The 6,976-nt window shown below is 35.2% G+C and overlaps 1 non-coding gene across 1 annotated transcript; it reads right to left on the bottom strand.

Moving 5' to 3' along the window:
* Window positions 1-293: 293 nt before the first annotated feature.
* Window positions 294-400, bottom strand: LOC117200004 (U6 spliceosomal RNA). The gene has a single exon (XR_004481381.1). It is a non-coding gene; the product is annotated as a U6 spliceosomal RNA (small nuclear RNA).
* Between the last annotated feature and the right edge of the window lie 6,576 nt (window positions 401-6,976).

The raw sequence follows: 6,976 nt of genomic DNA, 5'->3' as shown, positions 1-6,976 counted from the left end.
ATCTGATTTTCATTACATTTCATTTTTTAACTGTTACAATACAATTGATTTTTGAATACTGATTTTATATACAGAAAACTCAGTGGATCACCTGATTCATACTGATAATTCATGCTTATCTTCTTTTGCATTTGTAAGTAGATAGCAATTGCATTGCTTTGTATGTAGTCTTTTTTAAAAATTCATAAAAATGCTATTTGACTGCAGTTATGAGATCATCTCCCCTGGATAATTATTAAATCTATGTTAAATTTCTTCACTGCCTTTTTAAAACCATTTTTCTTTTCTTTTTTTTAAATATGAAACACTTCATGAATTTGCATGTCATACTTGGGCAGGGGCCATGCTAATCTTCTCTTTATCGTTCCAATTTTAGTATATATGCTGCAGAAGTGAACATATAAAACCACTTTTCTTATATTGATTTAAATCTAGCACTTATTAAGGTCATTTCAGATATATATTGGTCCCAAATTCACAAGGGCTGTAAATAAAGCCACTTCCACTCTCTAAAGAATAAGCTGGGGAAATCCAAAAATGAGTTCAACACCTGAGCCATTTCAAAAGCAGGTTGACATCTTGGCCTTGGGAATAAATGCAATCAGGGAGCACAGTCCTGTAAAGGTTCTATCTCTGTCTCCTCTGATCCCTTCTTCATGTGTGTCTCACACTGTTCACTCTCTCATGAGGATTCCTCTCCACTGTCCTCAAGGTAGAAAACAAAGCCACAACAGCTCAAAGGTGTCCATTTTTTTCATCAGCCACACATTAAGACTTCTTACACTACAAATCCCAAGTCCAAATATTTTTCAGAAAAGTCACAGTAACCGAATTTGGACTGGAGGCTTAACCATGGACCAATCAAATGTGGCTAATAGACAGGTTACTGTGTTTGACTCAGTTTAAGATAAGTGTTTAACTTAGACCAATCAACTGTGGCTGGGCATCACACTGCAATGTAAGAGTTTTCTCTGCACTTTTCTAAATGCAGAGATATTCCACAGGCCTGAACTACCACAATGAGCCTGAATAAGTTGCATACACATTTTTTTTAAGTTTATACCTTGATTAAGGCACATCTCTTCCTCAGTATTAATCTATTATTTTCTATTATTCAAGATTTATAGGCAATATTTAGATATAGTTCAACATTGTTGTTAATATGTATCTGTGCACAAAAGATTTATTTTTCCAGTGTCTCTTTTTTGTGGCATATTTTTTTCAGCTTCTGCTGATTGGGAAAAAAAATATTTATTTGAAACTCACTTCTGTTTATCAGTCCCAATATATACAAAGAGAGGATCTTTTATTAAACCACAAAAAGCTAGATTACACAGTGGTTCCTTTCATTATAATACTGCACACTCAAAAGAAATATCAGTTCAGGAAAAGCAAAAGCAACACGGTGTATCTCCCAAGAGCATTCCCCAGTAACTATATGCAATAGTCTGTCTCAAAGTCTGCTTCCAGGAAACTCAACCTAACACAGCAGATTCCATTCATAAACTACAAAAAAAAGTCCCCGAATTTTTCCCTCTACAAATGGAGGTCTTTCACTCCCAGAACCACCTTCACCTTCTCTAGTCTCTCCTCCCTCATTCCAAACTCCTCCATTCCCTAGTCCAATCCACCGTGAAATTTGTCTCTGTGATTTCTCCTTCCTCACTAGGTCAGATTTCTCAGAAAGAGACTCTGAGGTAAAGATTCACATGAAAGTGATTTTTAAGAAAAGATCCTCAACATGGGAGTGTGGAAAACATTCTGGGAAGGTTAGGAGTCCAAGGAAGGGAGAAATCTCAGTAAAAGTTTCAGGGAGAGTCACTTTGGCTCAGTCCCACAGACAACTCTGCAGGCAGTGTCAGTCTAGGGCAAGAATGCTGGAGTATTTACAGGCTGCAACATCACTGCTTAAGGGTTAAGTGGGGAGGATGTCACTTCCCAGGCACTTCTGTCCTCCAGGTGCACAAGTAAAATAGTTTCCTTTAGCCTGAGGTCAATCCCCCACAGAGCCCTAGGGGCTGGCCTGAAAGCACATTGGAAGTCCAGGAGCACAAAAATGATAAAAGGATCCAAGAGGATATGAGAGGAATGCAATTGGGCTACAAATCTAGCCTCTTCTCTTCCACCTGCAGATCAATGTCCTTTCCAAAGCAAGTAAATCCAGCTCTCTAGGTGCTTCTCTATTCACCTCTCATCTATAATGCTACTTCTGCCCCAGAATAGCATAGGAATTGAACAGATTCAGAGCTCTCCTTAGTAAGAGAGATTTCTCCTTTCCTTAGTGTTAGGAAAGGGATAAGACTTTTAAAATCACATTTACATAAACTTCAGTCTGTTCCATAAAGTTTCTGATTAACTGGAAATTCAATAGATGTCTAAGTGAAATGGAAGAGGTGGTGTTTTCTGGTCAATTCAGGGTAGAACCAAATAGAAATGTATGTTGGCCTTGATTAGCTGATTGTAATAGCGTAGCATGTTTTGATGGGGATTACCCAAATAATTATCTAGAATTTCTATTTAAATTTCTTTCTACAATTTAACCTTAGTGTATGAACTTATCCACCTCAACCCTAAAAAAAAATAATCATATAAAGAGTAGTAATGAAAAGTAAAGATTAGCCATGACAACTTAAAGAAAAAAACTAATTACTTCAATTTGAAGTAAAAGTCCACTTCCACAATACTAGAGGATATCATTCAATTTTGTCTTCTAACTATTCTTTGGAAAAGAGGAGAAACGTAATAAAATAATACCTAATTTTAAAATCCTGAAGTGAAAGGAGCTAAGATAAAAATTGTTTTCCTTTAATGAGAACAGCATGGTTAAAAACAGCTCTTTTCTATTCACTTCTCTAAAACATTCTACTACATAAAACCTGGAATCTTACTTTTATTTAAAAGATAAAGTGAAAACAGTTTTTAACAGTACCCAGAAAAAGAAAGTGAGAGTGTAATTCTTTTTTTTTTTTTTTTGGTACATGGCCCTCTCACTGTTGTGGCCTCTCCCATTGCGGAGCACAGGCTCTGGACATGCAGGCTCAGTGGCCATGGCTCACGGGCCCAGCCGCTCCGCGGCATGTGGGATCTTCCCGGACCGGGGTACGAACCCACGTCCCCTGCATCGGCAGGCCTACTCTCAGCCACTGCGCCACCAGGGAAGCCCGAGAGTATAATTCTTAATGTGATATTTCCCAGTTTATTACTGAAAAAGTTTCCAGCCACCTGGATTCTAGTCTTGCTTCTGCCACTAAATAGCTACATGAGCTTAGACAAGTCACTTTAACTTCTCTAAGCCTCAGTGTTCTCAATAATATGATGAGTTGGACTAAACAGCATTGAAGATCATTTTCAAGACTTTAAAGAGTATGAAATATAATATATGGCTGTAACATAATGAGTCTGATTTTTAACAAATACCTAGGAATTTTAAAAATTCAAAAGTTCCTGTTTTTTAATATTGGTATGTGGAAAAACATATATTCATTCTGTTGATTTTGTTATTATACAAAATATTCTTTAATGGGGTGGGTTTTGTTTTATGAGAATTTTATTTGCTATACAAAGAAACAAGTTTGACTAATTTAAATATATATTTTTCTTTTAAAACAAATGACGTGATGTAGCTTACTAAATTACTGTATTCACCAAAATTAACCTGGAATGAATTTTACTTATTTCAAAAAGTAACATCCATCCTCAGTGAATTAAGCTCTGCTACACTCAAAATAGCCAAAAATACTTACTACCAGTGAACGATAATTCCAAAAGCAGAATTTAAAAAAATATTGGCACTATCCTTGGCCTAAATTATTATATCAAAAGGAGAGGGGCATCCTTTGGGACATGCCCTCCCAGGAAGGAAAGTTCCTCCTTGAATGGGGGTTGAGTCTCCCACTTCCTCTCAGCAGGGCTGGCCCAGAGGTATTATGAAATGAACGAATCCTAGATGCCTCTGCCCAACATACACTCCAGCCCAAAGACCCAGAGGCCACACATCCAGTCTCCTGTTAAACCCCAAGGGCAGCCAATGAGGGCAGGTCCTTCTATATTCCAACCATTTAGTTACCCAGAAAGTAGAAAAACTCATTCTATCCACACACTGAACGCAAAGGTGAAAAAGCCTGAACTCAAGTGTTTGGAAACCCTGAAAAATAATGACTATGAGTGCTAGAGATACCTGGATAGCTAGAATAGCAGTACCCTAGAACCAAACCCACTAGGCTTGCCTTACCTACATCTGACCTACACTACTACTTCTTAATATGCTTCTTTTGGTTAATTTTTTTTTTTTATAGTTTTACTTATACTATCATAAAAGGGTTTGACATGCTACTTATATTTCCTAACCTACATTAAGATAAATACATATTATAATAAAAAACATTCATCCTTGAGGTCATCTGAAGGATCCCCATCCCATCTGGGAGGGTGGGAAGGAGGCTCAAGAGGGAGGGGATATGGGGATATATGTATACATATAGCTGATTCACTTTGTTATACAGCAGAAGCTAACATAACATGTAAAGCAATTATACTCCAACAAAGATGTTAAAAAAAAAAAAAGGAGATGGAGCTAAATTGGGGATTAAATCAAATGCATTACTTTATGCTTACAACTTATTCTTTTTATTCCTCAATATTTGGCTAGGTTGCTGTGAAGGTTAATTTTATGTGTCAACTGGACTGGGCCATAAGGTGCCCAGATATTTTACAAACATTATACTGGGTATTTCTGTAAAGGTGTGTTTGGATGAGATTAACATTCCAAGCAGTAGACTGCATAATGCTGCAGATTGCTCTCCAGAATATGGGTGGGCCTCATCCAATCAGCTAAAAGCCTGAATAGAACAATAGACTGATCCTCCCCTGAGTAAGATTTTTTCCTCACTGATGGCCTTTGAACTGGCACATCACTTCTTCCTGCTTTCTACAGTAGCTTCCCGCCTTCAGACTGGAACTGGGAAAGCAGCTCTGCAAATTCTGAACTCAGCTGCTCTCATTATTGCATAAGCCAATTTCTTATTTTAAATCTCTCCATATGGAGGCATATAAATATAGATGATTATATATGGATATAAATTTAGATATTGATATCCTATTGGTTTTATTTCTCTGGAGAACCCTAGCTAATACAGTTACTACTGTAAGTGGGATAGTGAATACATTATATATTTGAAACTTTTTATTTTGAAAAATATCATGGGAAGTTAAAAGGTAGTACAGAGAATGCCTTTGTATGATACTTTTCACCCAGTTTTCCCAGTGATTACATCTTACATAATTATAGTACAATATCAAAGCAAGAATTTTGATATTGGACAATGTGTGTATATAATTCTAGGGTTTTTTGTCACGTGCAGATCATGTAATCACTACCATTGTCAAGATATAGAACTGTTCCATCAACACAAAGATTACTGTTGTGCTACCCTCTTATAATAACATCCATCCAGTTTCATTCCTCCCTCCCTAGCCCCTGGTGACAGCTAATCTGTTTTCCATCTCTATAATATTATCATTTCAAAAAAATATATATAAATGCAATTAAAGAATATATGACCTTTTGAGATTGGCTTTTTTCATACAACATAATACTTTTGAAATTCTTCCAAACTGTAGGTTTCAGTTGTTTATTGTTTTTTATTACTGAGTAGCATCTATGGTGCATATGTACCACAGTTTGTTTAACAAGTCACCTATTGAGGGACTTTTTGGTTGTTGCCAGTTTTTTATTATTACAAATAAAGCTGCTTTGAATAATTGTGTTCATGTCTGTGTGTGGACATAAGTTAGCTTTTTTCTGGGGCAAACGACAAATAGTGCAATTGCTGGGTTGTATGGTAAGTACATGTATGGTTTTTTAAGAAACTGCCAAAATATTTTCCAAAGTGGCTGCAACATTATATATCTCCACTAGCAATGTATGAATGATGCAGTTCCTCCACATACTCACTAGTAGTTGGTATTGTCACTATTTTTATTTTAATTTTTCTAATGGGTGTGTGGTGATATTTCATTGTGATCTAAATTTGCATTTTCCTAATGGGTAGTGAGTTCAGACATCTTTTAATATCTTTATTTGCTACCTGTATATTCTCTTCAGTGAAATGAAACTTCATGTTTCTTGTCCATTTTTAAAATGTATTGTTTTGTCTTTTTATAGCTGAGTTTTGAGAGTTATGTATATATTCTGGATATGAGTCCTTTGTCAAATATGTGGTATACAAATGTTTTTACCAATGAGTAGTTTTTATTTTTATTCTCTTAATCAGGTCACTCAGAGAGCACAAATTTTTGAGTTTTTTTAAAGTCTTTTAAAATTTTAAAATTTTTTTAAATTTATCTTTTTTTTTTTTTTTTTTTAATAGAATGTGCTTTTGCTGCCATGCTTAAAAACTCTTCCACATGCCTTGGGTCCAAAGATGTTCTCATATGTTATCTTCTAAAAATTTTATAATTTTACTTCTTGCACTTAAATCTAGGAGCTATTCTTTGGTAAAAGGTGTGAGGTTTAAATCAAAGTTTAATTTTTTGCCCATAGACATGCAATTATTCCAACTCCGTTTGTTGAAAATACTAGCCTTCTTCCATTTAATTGCTTTTGTGCCTTTGTCAAAAACTTGTGGGTAACAATTTTATGGGGTCATGTCTGGGTTTTCTATTTGGTTCCATAGATTTATGGATCTGTCCCTCCACTAATATGACACAGTCTTGACTACTATATCTATATAATGTCTTGATAACTCCAATTTTAATCTTCTTTTTCAAAATTATTTTAGTTCTTTTTCTTTTCATATAAATTTTAGAATAATCTTGTTTATAATACAGAGATTTTGGTAGGAATTATGTTAACCAATTTTTACCAATTTGGGGAGATGTTGAGATCTTTACCATGTTGAGTGTTCCAATCTATGAACACAGTATATCTCTTCATTTATTTATATAGATCTTATTTGATTTCTTTTTCATCAGTATT

The sequence above is a fragment of the Orcinus orca genome, chromosome 3 (assembly GCF_937001465.1).
Source record: "Orcinus orca chromosome 3, mOrcOrc1.1, whole genome shotgun sequence".
Classification (NCBI taxonomy): Eukaryota; Metazoa; Chordata; class Mammalia; order Artiodactyla; family Delphinidae; genus Orcinus; species Orcinus orca.
This window is presented reverse-complemented; position numbering and strand designations above follow the sequence as displayed.